Source organism: Podarcis tiliguerta (genome assembly GCF_965153285.1).
Source record: "Podarcis tiliguerta genome assembly, chromosome: 3".
NCBI lineage: Eukaryota > Metazoa > Chordata > Lepidosauria > Squamata > Lacertidae > Podarcis > Podarcis tiliguerta.
In genome coordinates, this window is record NC_139536.1 from 40,116,720 (window position 1) to 40,129,546 (window position 12,827).

The window sequence follows — 12,827 nt, forward strand, 5'->3', positions numbered from 1 at the left end:
CGTTGTCACGGTGGATGGCAGAGACTTGTTAGGGGGGCAGGTGGTGCAACAAACGCAACCAATGGTGATGCGGATTGGAAATCACCGAGAAGTCATCAGCTTTAATGTCACACACCTGTCGGACACGCCTGTAGTCCTCGGCATGAGTTGGCTGCACAGGCACAGCCCAGCATTGGCGTGGTACCAACGCCAACTGACCTTCGGCTCCTCCTATTGCGCGGAACATTGCATCCTTCCTAGCCCGGAAGACGGAGGGGACGACCCGCAGCTACAATTAGGCACGCTGCAAGCAGTGCCTCGCAAGTATGCAGCGTTTTTGGAGGTTTTCTGCGAGAAGGAAGCGGACAAGCTGCCCCCCCACAGGCCCTATGACTGCAAGATTGACCTCCTGCCAGGAGCGACGCTGCCAGCCGGGAAACTGTATTCCATGTCTGAGGATGAGCTGCAGGAGCTCAAGGAGTTCATAGACCTCAACTTGAAGCGCGGTTTCATCCGGGAGTCGAAGGCAGCGGGGGGCAGTCCTGTATTCTTTGTGAAGAAGAGGGACACGCCCCAAAAAAGACTTGTGGTAGACTTCAGAATTTTAAATTCCAGAACCAAGCCCGCGGCCTTTCCCATGCCCAAGATAGATGACCTGCTGGCGACGGCGAGGAAAGGACGCGTTTTTACAAAGTTGGATCTGCGAGGGGCGTACAACCTGATTCGCATACGGGAAGGAGACGAGTGGAAGACTGCCATGTTCACGCCCCTGGGCACATATGAATACAGAGTTATGCCCTTCGGTTTACAAAATGGCGCCCACTGTTTTCAAGCTTTCATGCATCACGTCCTGGCGGGTCTCCTCTACAAGACATGCGTCTGCTTCTTGGACGACATCCTGATATTCTCAGAATCTGAGGAGGCCCACGAAGGTGACGTCAAGGAAGTTCTGCAGAGACTGCAGGAGCATCGGCTGTATGCCAAGCTGGAGAAGTGCCAGTTCGACAGGACGGAGGTGGATTTCCTGGGCTACAAGCTGTCGGACAAGGGGCTTGCCATGGACAGCGCCAAGGTTCGCGCAGTGTTGGACTGGAAGAGCCCGCGCAATCGGAAGGAGGTCCAGCGGTTTGTGGGGTTCGCCAACTTTTACCGCAAGTTCATCAAGGGGTTCGCGATGCAGACGGCGGCCATTACTGACACGCTCAGCTCTAAGAAGAAGAAGTTCATCTGGACGGAGCAAGCGGAGCAGTCCTTTCAGAACCTTAAGCGTCTCTTCTCGTCCGAAGGGCAGCTACTGCATGTGAATCCCAGCAAACCGATGAGGGTTGAAACAGACGCCTCAGACAGAGCCGTGGGCGCCGTACTGTTGCAGGAGGACCCGCATGGGGACTGGAGACCGTGTGCCTTCTACTCTAGGAAGCTCAGCAAGTCGGAGCAAAACTACACCATCTGGGACAGGGAGTTGCTGGCCATTCATGCAGCATTCAAGGCGTGGCGACACTTCCTCGTCGGGGCCAAGCACACCGTGCAGGTCCGCACGGATCATAAGAACCTGGAGTACTGGCGCACGGCAAGATTCCTAAACCAGCGGCACATCAGATGGGCGGAATTTTTCGCGGATTTCGACTTCAGGATAGAATACATCCCAGGCGACAACAACATCATGGCGGATGCACTGTCCAGGAAGCCGCAATACCTCGAAGAGGCGGCACCAGCAGCGGCCAAGCACATTTTCGCTCCGAAAGCGTGGGCGTGCGCTGCAGCAACCGTGGACTTGGAGGCGGTCCGTCGAGCACTGCAGAGGGACCCCTTTGCACAAGCCAAGATGGAGGAGGTGCACAAGGGCACGGTGAAGGATGACGAGTTCCAAGTACGAGACGGATTGCTCATCCGCAGAGGGGCCCTCTACGTACCGGGAGACGACCTCCGGGCGAAAGTACTGCAGCAGTTACACGACGCACCCACCGCCGGGCACTTTGGCAAGGAGAAGACGGCAGAACTCGTTGCCAGAGATTTTTGGTGGCCCAAGATGCGGGGGGAAGTCGCGGAGTACGTCTCGAGGTGCGACACCTGCCAAAGGGCCAAGTCAGTCCACAAACCTCCGGCGGGACTGCTCGAACCGCTGCAGACTCCGAGCGAACCGTGGGAGAGGGTGGCCCTGGACTTTGTCACGGATTTACCCAGCTCAAGGGGTAAAACGGCAGTGCTAGTGGTGGTGGACATGTTCACTAAAATGGCCCACTTCATTCCGTGCGCGAAGGTCGCCACGGCAGAACAGACCGCCAAACTGTTCATAGACCACGTCTTCAGAGTGCATGGACTGCCACGGTCTATCTTGTCCGACAGGGGGCGCCAGTTCATTTCGAGCTTCTGGCAGAAGCTGATGGGTTTCCTGAACGTCAAGATCAACCTAGCGTCGGCGAGACACCCGCAGACCAATGGACAAGCGGAACGCGTCAACGCCGTCATGCAGCAGTACCTGAGATGCTACGCAAATCAACAACCGACGACATGGGTGGACTACCTGCCGCTCGCTGAGTTCGCTTACAACAACACGAAGCACGTGTCCACAGGGGTGACGCCGTTCTTCGCCAACAACGGGAGGCATCCCAGAACCTTCCCGGGGTTAGAGAGACTGGGGGAGGGGGAGCCACAGGCAGCGGAAGTCTTGGCGGCGGAATTGCAGGAAGTCCACGAGCAGCTTAGGAGGCAGTTAGAGCTGGCAAAGCACGCATACAAACTGCAGGCTGACAAGCACAGGAGGGTTGGTGAAGACATACAGGTGGGAGACTGGGTGTGGTTAGCGGCCCACGCAGTGCCGACCAGATCCTTAGCTAAGAAGAAACTCGGACATAAGCAGCTAGGACCTTACCTAGTTGAGGCACAGATCAATCCGGTGGCCTTCCGGTTGACACTTCCGGAAGGATCCAGAATGCACCCAGTATTCCATAGGTCGGTGCTCACGCCCTACAAAGCACCTCACCGATTTCAGGCGCAGGGCACGGCACCAGACCAGTATAAGGAGATCCCCCCAAGGAGGGAGTCGCCAAGAAGGGAACCCATCAACCAGGTCACAGAGATTTTGGACTCGAGATGGGGGGAAGAGGGAGTAGAATATTTTCTCGCAAGGGAAGGTACCCCGGCCAGCGCCAACAGTTGGGTGCCGGACTATGCCCTGGACGAGCCTCTCCTCAAAGAGGAGTTTCATGCCTTGTTCCCACACAGGCCCATGCCAGCCGAGTATTTCGACGACTGGCTTTTCACACCCACGCTTTCTACCAGCACGTTCCAGGGATTCACCTCGGACGAAGAACCACCATTAGACACACGTTCACCGGAGGGCTCGCCCTCGGGGTTTGCCTCAGACCGCTCGTTTTGGTGGGACAATCGAGGAGAGGAGAGGTGGCTGAGGGGCCCTTGGCAGGCAACGGACCCAGAGGGGAACGAGGGTGAGAGGGACATGGACGTGATGGGGGAGGACGTTGGGTTCGAGCATGGCGGCACGGAGATGGAAGCAGAGGAGAACGAGGTCGGCGAAGACATGGAGGACGAGCCGGATTTCTCTAACTGGATGCACGCCACGGGGGACGAACTGTATCCACCATTCACCCCCACAACGACGGAGCACCCAGCACCCCCGCCGGAGGAAGGGGAGGGGGGAAGGGGGGGCTTCGAGGGGGGGATGGATGTCAGGGGTTCAGGAGCAGAGTCACTGGAGAGGGAAGAAACAGAGAGCGAGGGGGAGGAGTCGGAAGGAAATGTCAGCGGCGACAGTAGTCCAAGATCTCTGAGTCTCTCCAGTGACTCGGAGGATTCACAGAAAGGGGCCCCCATGGTCAGGGCAAGGGGAGTGCCCAGGGGGACACCTCGGGAAGAAGGGGACTCAGAGAGTAGCAGCTGGAAATCCGGACCAGCGTCCCCCCCAGAGTGCAGTAGGGGGGAGGAGTCTAAGGCATCGGGATCAGGGAGCGCGCAGGCAGAGGGAGAACGTGAGGCAGGAGTGGCCACACCCTCGTCAGGGAGCGAGGAAACGGTCATCCGGAAAGTAAAACGCGCGCGCGCGCCAAGTTCAAATGTACAGGAGGGCGGCAAGGTGGGCAGCCCGGGTAAGGAGCCAGGTCCTAAAGCCCGCCGAAGAGAGGGGGAGGAGTCAGAGGGGTCTAGCTCCGCGTCGGAAGAGTCCAGGAGGAATGAGACCCCGGGGGGTAGTAAGACCCAGAGGAAGAGAGAAAGAAGGAAGAGGTGGAGTAAGATTAGAGTCTTGAACTGGTGCACGGGGGGTGGAGATCCAGACAGAGCTTCGCCGGTCTAAAGTCCAGACGTAGGGCTGGGACGCTGAGACTTGTAAATGGAGACTATTCTTCAATAAAGACTTTGATACTGTACTATCGGCGAGCGTTGGTCCTTGGTGAGCTGGGACCCGGAGCCAGCCCTGACACCTCCCAATTTTGCCTCGCAAGTGGTCTCTTGGTGAATAGGAGGTGTAGCTCCCCTAGTGGTCAGGCTTCAGGGAATTCCATCCCTCCCCCAGTGGCAGCAAGAAGCAGAGAAAAACAAAGAAGAGTTATTGCTAATGCATTTATTCAATCATCACAGTGAGAAATAAAGGAATGCAGTCAGTCTCCCGTTAATGGCGGTGCTCCAACTGAGCTTTCCCGCCGCTCCTAGCAACAGCACTTCCCCTTATGGTGGCCGCCAAGGGCTAATTGTCTCTGAGCCCTTTGTTCTTGCACTCTCAACGAACACTGAGTTCTGGGAGAAGGGGGGTCAGAAATACTCTCCAGTGATAAAGTGTCAGCTAGCTGCTCTGGCTCCGCCTTCTCCTTATCTTCTCCCAACACCTCCCAACTCTTCTGTTTGCCTGTCTCTGAGCTGTGACCTTCCTCAAACCACTGCTGTAACTCAATACTGCCTTCCTCTTCTCTGGAAGCTTCAGGAAGAGAGAGGGGGTGATTTTCACCATTCCTCTTCAGTCTCGTCCCCTTCAGTCCAGTAGCTGACTCCCAGTGATGGGAGCTGCCCGTTAGGGTCTCCTGGGCTCTGCATCCATCAGGTGTCATTCACAGCAGGCCTCTCCCCCATCCCCGATGGCCTTTGAATCCCACTTCAGCTGTCAGGTAAGGTTGATTTGATTCCCCCTCTTGTTTCCAATGTACACCTTCAGTCCCCTCCCCTTGTCAACAGTGCAGATCTTTATCTGCCATTTGTGCTTGATGTAGATCTTCACCCACCTGGCTGGGTGGCCAATATATCTTGGGCTGGCCCTGAGTGCATGCAATTGCAGCATCCTTAACAGATGTCTACCCAGCCTCTCTTTAAATCCGTTCAGCAAAGATGAGTCCACCTCTTTCCAAGAAAGTTTGTTCCACTGTCTAACAGCTCCTGGCACTAGGTTTCGCTGAGCATTTAGCCAAATTTTCTTTTCCTTCCACTTTTCCCCATTAGTTCAAGTCTTGCAATTCTGGAGCAGTGGAGAATAACTCTGCACTATCTGTAGTGTGGCAGCCTGTCGGTATCTGAAGACTGCTATCATGTCTTCCCCTTAATCTCCTCTTCTCCAGGCCAAACATATTCAGCGCTTTCTTCATGGGACTTGGCTTCCAGACTCCTCATCAGTCTGGTCACACTTCCCTGGCCATGTACCAGTTTTTAATGTGCTTCTTGAAATGTGGTGCCTTAGATGTGGAGATAGCACTCAAGATGTGGTCTGCTGAGTTCAAACTAGACTGGGATTATTACTTCTTGTCATGTGGATACTATGATTCAGTTAATGCAGTGTAAAGATTGCATTAGCATTTTTTTTTAAAAGCAGCCATATCACCCTGCTGACTCATGTCCAGCTCAGGAGATAATCTCGGTGTTGAGTAGAGAGATGTCCAGTCCATATTTTAAAGCAAAATGACCTAATTCATTGTTTCCAGATTTAGACACAGATCAAAACACAGTTAACAACTGAATTTCACACTTCTCTGAGTTTTGTGCTGCAGTTTTGCTTAAAGAATTTGTAGAAAAATGTTTATTTTATGGGGAAGTTACTGTCAGTTTGCATTTCTTAGTACAGAAAATATTGATCTGCTGTGTAGAGATCTTTCCTATTCTAGTTAATTCAAGAGGGTTCTGGAAGCTTCTGGAAGCTTCTCTGTGTGAAAGAAGGTTGATGATGTTTGGGTTGTTCCATCAGAGAAGCTGGGTACAGCTAGTTTAAACTGGTTCTGCTATCTCTTCTGTCAAGGTCATGCTGACTATAATAATAGGCCAGAAGGAACCTGAGTTTCACACTCTTTATCTCTTTTCCTTCTGGTGTGATGTTCTGTATATAGTGTTAAGTTAAGTCTGCTGCAACTGGATTCCTTATGGACAGTGCTAATCCTTAATGCATGGTACAGTGGTACCTTGGGTTAAATACTTAATTCGTTCCGGAGGTCCGTTCTTAACCTGAAACTGTTCTTAACCTGAAGCACCACTTTAGCTAATGGGGCCTTCCGCTGCTGCCATGCCATTGGAGCACGATTTCTGTTCTCATCCTGAAGCAAAGTTCTTAACCCGAGGTACTATTTCTGGGTTAGCGGAGTCTGTAACCTGAAGCATATGTAACCTGAAGCGTATGTAACCCGAGGTACCACTGTACTGGATTTGTGACCATTAAGCTCATTTGCCTTCAGTAGCAGTAAAGCTCTGCTGGATGAAATACAATTGCCTCTGGTCTATTTTATGGTAATCCTGCAACGTGTTCCAGTTGTTACTCTGCTAACTATACATTGGAATCTATTCTGGATCAGTGGAATTGCGTGATAGTTACATACAAATTACCTACAAAAAGTATGGAAAATACATAGAAAGGCAATAAATAAAAAGCTATTTTGCAGGTAAAATGCATATGTTAGGGAAAATGTGTAGAAAAATGAGCACAATTTTAATGGGAGTTTTCTGTGGTTTAAAAAACCCCGCACAGAAAGCAGGATGAAATGGGGCTATGATTGAAGATATGTAAAACTGACATGAAGTAAAAATAACCCGATCCATCTATAGCGCTGGTTGTGTGTGGAAGAGGCAGGGGCAGTTGCCACTGGAGACTTGACAGGTATAGATCTGTGGTAGCTATCAGCCAGTACTTCCCCCATTCACATAGTCTACAGAAATCTGTTTGCACAGATTTGTACCCACATTTCATTCCTGCCTCGAAATCATTTATGTATAAGTTAAATCCACAAATCCCGCAATGCCTACTCATTTCCTAGTAGCATTTCCTCATCCATCTAATTGAAATATGTAGTACAGCTGTACTGGACCTGAATATTAATTCAAGTGGCTTCCTAACATGGTGACTGTAATGTTGGTATTTGCTCATATGCCGGAACAGTGGCCCAAAATACACTAAAGACATTTAAGGATCAAAGACATTAGCAGATCGTTTCAACACAAACAATGAAAAAAGAAAACTTTCCAGGATGAAAACAAAATGTCATAAAATGCAAAGCCAAACAATATACGTACGGCACAATTATATTTTCCCAAACCCCAATGATCACCACCACCCATTTAATTAATGTCATTTGCTTGGAACACTCTCCAGAATTAAAATGAATCATGACTAAGACTAGCATATTGGTTTTTGTGTATTATTTTATTTCACAGAACCTTAATAAATACTCAGATTTTTCATTTAAATGGGCAAATATCAGTAAAGCCATGAGAAATATAATTTATGCCAATTAAATCCCATGCAAAAAAAAAAAAAAAAAAAAAAAAAAAAAAAAGAGAGAGAGAGAGAGAGAGAGAGAGAGAGACTCAGGAATTGTAAACCATTTCTTTTAATGAATAGTTAAAGTTAATATTTTGAAAGATATCAGCACAATGCAATCAAAGTTAAACACTTTGAAGTCCTACTTATTTCAGAGGGAGATAGTTAAACAGGTGCTGTATTTTAGTCCACTTGAGACCAAATCGAGATCAATGGAACTTAAAAATGCTTAATCTGTTTGAGAGCTTATGTATGATTATAGGCAAGTGAGTAGTAGGCGAGTGGAGGACTCCCTGGTCCTGAATGGGGTAACTGTGCCCCTGTAGGACCAGGTGTGCAGCCTGGGAGTCATTTTCGACTCACAGCTGTCCATGGAGGCACAGGTCAATTCTGTGTCCAGGGCAGCTGTTTATCAGCTCCATCTGGTACGCAGGCTGAGACCCTATCTGCCTGCTGACTGTCTCGCCAGAGTGGTGCATGCTCTGGTTAACTCCCGCTTGGACTACTACAATGTGCTCTATATGGGGCTACCTGTGAAGCTAGACTGGTGACTGGGAGTGGCCGTCGAAACCATATAACACTGGTCATGAAAGATCTACATTGGCTCCCACAATGTTTTCGAGCACAGTTCAAAGTGTTGGTGCTGACCTTTAAAGCCTTAAATGGCCTCGGCCTAGTATACCTGAAGGAGCGTCTCTACCTCCATCGTTCAGCCCGGACACTGAGGTCCAGCTCTGAGGCCCTTTTAGCGGTTCCCTCACTGCGAGAAGTGAGGTTACAGGGAACCAGGCAGAGGGCTTTCCCAGTGGTGGCGCCCACCATGTGGAACGCCCTCCCATCAGATGTCAAGGAAATAAACAACTATCTGACTTTTAGAAGACATCTGAAGGCAGCCCTGTTTAGGGAAGTTTTCAATGTTTGATATTTTATTGTGTTTTTAGTATTCTGTTGGGAGCTGTGCAGATGGGCAGGATATAAGTAATGAATTCTTCTTCTTCTTCTTAGTTCTATACTCTGCTTTTGATGGCGATCTGGGGGGCTCTCATCAGGCAAAGTGCCTGTCTGCCCCTGCATATATCTGTGTGGGGGCAAGCCATTGAAGCGACTGCAGGTCAGCGTATTTCTCTCATACCCAGGGAGGTTGCAGGGAATGATTTAACCCCTTTCATTCCCTTCTCCTTCAACTGTGCCTCTCTCCGGTGTTGAGAGAGCCAACGCTATGGTGCGGGAAGAAGAAGAAGAAGAAGAAGAGGAGGAGGAGTTTGGATTTGATATCCCGCCTTTCACTCCCTTTAAGGAGTCTCAAAGCGGCTAACATTCTCCTTGAGAGCCAGTGTGGTGTAGTGGTTAAGAGCGGTAGTCATGTAATCTGGGTAACCGGGTTCGCGTCTCCACTCCTCCACATGCAGCTGCTGGGTGACCTTGGGCCAGTCACAGTCTCTCAGCCCCACTCACCTCACAGAGTGTTTGTTGTGGGGGAGGAAGGGAAAGGAGAATGTTAGCCGCTTTGAGACTCCTGAAAGGGGGTGAAAGGCGGGATATCAAATCCAAACTCTTCTTCTTCTTCTCTTCTTTCCCTTCCTCCCCCACAACAAACACTCTGTGAGGTGAGTGGGGCTGAGAGACTTCAAAGAAGTGTGACTGGCCCAAGGTCACCCAGCAGCTGCATGTGGAGGAGCGGAGACGCGAACCCGGTTCCCCAGATTAGGAGTCTACCGCTCTTAACCACTACACCACACTGGGAAAGGAACTGGAAACCAAAAGTGCTCCACTATTGGTCATATTGCACTACTGGGAATGCATGGCCAAGATGTCTTAATGGAACCAACGGAAACTTAACACTGAATGAAGAGAAGTGTGAGCAGATAGAAGGAATACGTTTGTGCTGGGAATGAGAGGCCTGAACATGCAGGAGGCATAATTTTGTGGTACAGTTTGTTGTTTTCTTGGGGGTGGGGGTAGGAAACACCGACTTTATAAACCACTTTATAAAACATTCAGGTTGACACAGTTGGATGTCAGGGGGATATGCAAATGTGGTTTTGCTGCTAACGCTGCTGAACCAGGCAAATAAAACTGTCAAAGTCACTTACAATTAAGGTATCAAAAGAGCACCTAAATCGAATCCAAAGCAATGTAACAGCTTAGCTGCTTGCCCCAATTTATTACTAGAAGTGTACTTCTGAGCCAATTTCCATTTGTGAACATTGCTAATGGTGCACCAGAGGATGTCTGAAGGTTTATTGATAAATGACAGTTGAGATAAAAAAAAAGAAAGACAAATCTATCAACAGGATTCAATGAGGCTGCAGCTCTTAAACATTCAAAACAATCCGAATATTTCTTTAGCTAAAACAGGAGAGCCTTGGGGTTTCTTGCTGGATTTTTTAAATTTTTTTACTTTTAGTCAATACTAAGGTAATAAGCTTGAATATTTCCTAATACAGAAAGTACAGTTAGTAGTGTAATATATGGCTGAGGTTTAAAGGCCATCTCTTTCTTTCTTAATAGACTTTAGAGCACATAAAATGTAATTAATTGGTTATGGGGAAAAGTCATTTTACTGCCTGGCTTAAGAAGCGTTAAACCAAAACCTACCAAAAGCTAATTAAATCAAAAGGAAGAAGAATTAGGAAACTACAAAATGAAGTTGAGACAGCTGTATAAATCTTTTGATTGTACAAGATTAAAAGTAGTAATCTAGAGGTTTTTTGTCAGCTGTTGACCAACTTATCCAGCAGGAACATGGACTATAACTGAATAATTCTTTTCCATTCAACTACCCTGCCCCATAAGTCATTTCCAGGGCAGGACTCTAATGCTATCACTACCACGCCAAGACCTAGTGCAGTAGCAATTCATGAATGACTATATATACCTTTAAGGATCCAGTGGCTGGAATGCTAAAATTCTCAGATTAATGCTCCTTGTCTACTCAGAAGCTGTTTTGCAGCTATTCTGAAGCTTTTCTCCATCATGTCACATTTCCCCATTTTTATTCCCTGCTGTCGAATGTGCTACACTGTGTTAGGCTGCAAAAAAAGGGACCAATGAGAAACTTATTGTAATTGGTTGCCTTGTTCCTCCTGCCAAACTTGAGAGCAAGCTGGCATAAGCCCACTGTTTCTTTAACTTTTTGAACTTGGGTCCTCCTTTTATACTTATTCTGTCCTCTGTTCTCTCCTTTTATAATTACAATATGCTCTGTGCCTCCCAACATGCCTTCTGTATGTTCAGTATGAACCTTCTTCCTAACAGATCCTCTTGGGTGCTAAGATCAGCACAGGATTCTCTTGGTTGTTCCACTGCCCTCAGAAGCGGGGTAGCAGCCAGGAAGAGGACATTCTCTGTGGCAGCTCCTCAGTTGTGGAACTCCATCCCCACAGAACTGCACCGAGCGCCTTCATTATACTGTTTGGGGTTTCCCCCCCAAAAAAACACTTTATTGTGGATTTTGACACCTATTTAGGACACAGCCTATTTCTGTGATTACTTGTCATTTTAAACTGGGACCCTGGAATGAAGGGAAGGTAATAAATCATCATCAGCAGCAGCAGCACCACCACCACAGAGAGATTGTTGTGTTTGCAAGTGCATTGAGGACCCATGAGAGAAGGGGTTCTTTGAGCATTGACCCTTTTCTTCCCAGTCACTTTCACTCTTGCCCATCCACACACCAAGTTCAACTTGAGAGGAAGCAGTGGATCATGTTTATCTGGGACTGGTCTGATACCAGGTGAGCTCAACCCATTCCCTTGGAAAGCCATGACACTACGGTGAGGTGTTTTATCACCTCTCCTGGTCCCAAGGACCCCAGACCCCAGGTTAAGAACCTAGGAGAGAGGAAAATACCGTACAACCATGATACGTAGTCCTTTAGGAGACCTCTCTGTAAGATACGTGCATTTTGGGGTGTGTGTGTGTGTGTTGGCATCTGGAAAGAAACTCTTCCCTCAGGTGTGCAACTAAATCCGAAACCTTGAGTTTCGATGAAACTGACGGTTTTATCATGTAGTCAGTTTTGGTTGGCATGAAAATGCACTTCTCACCTCATTCCAAATCCCCAAAGGGTCTATCTGGAAAGGGAGGGGAAGTTAGGGATACAACCTGGTGTAGCTGAATTAAAGAAACTTGTATATGAGCCTTTAATTTCTGAAATGGGCCTCAAGCTTACTTAATGTAATGCACTGTGCACCTTACCTCAGGTGTACACTTGGCGTGAGCTGTCAACTGATCAGTAGTGAGGAAAAATGACCATGTGCATGCTTGTGTAGTGCTCTCTGTTCATTTTTGTTACTTCACATGTGACTTTATTTGAAGCATTATTTGAAACTTGGGAAATGCCACTCAGCTGTTAATAGGGTTGAGTATTACCAGCTGTAATATTTTGTATTCCAAGGCAAGTAAATACAAATAGCATGAATCCTTGCTTGCCAGAATGAGGGGCATTTTGTGAGTAACAAGGGAATGCAGGACTTACTAAGAGCCAGTTTGTAAGGAGAGATGAAGACTCCAAAAGCACTCCAAAGAGAGGAGATATCTCATCTACACTGTCCTTCCATTGGTTTCGTTCCAGGCCTAGATTAAATTACAAGTCATGTCTCAAGTTTACCTGGAAATAATAGCATTTGACTTGGGAACGTTTCCTCCAATGAATGGCTGTTTATTGGGATTATTTGGTGGTGAGGGATTAGAGAAGGACAAATCTGTTTATTTCATTTTCTCTCAGTTTCTCATTTTTCCACTCTTGAGTTCAGTCTTCCACATTTCCACATCAGTTTGTGAATTAAAAAAGAAAACAAAACTCATGAAAATTCTTCAACATTTCAGTGAGACTTTCTGCTAACATACACAATCTTGTATGCAATTTTGCCACACACACACACACACACAAAATCCCCTAATAAAATGCATCTTTGTATGCTATTTTCATCAATATATGCATTTTTATGTTTACTTAACCCCAGTGCTATTTTCCTAGAAAAAGAGGTGCCAGAACTCACCACAAGCGCCTCCCTTTTTCTCTTATAATGGCAACGGTACCCATCTGAGAGGTGCCAGAACTACCAGTAAGTTCTGGCGAGAACTACCGGTGCCAGAACTACTG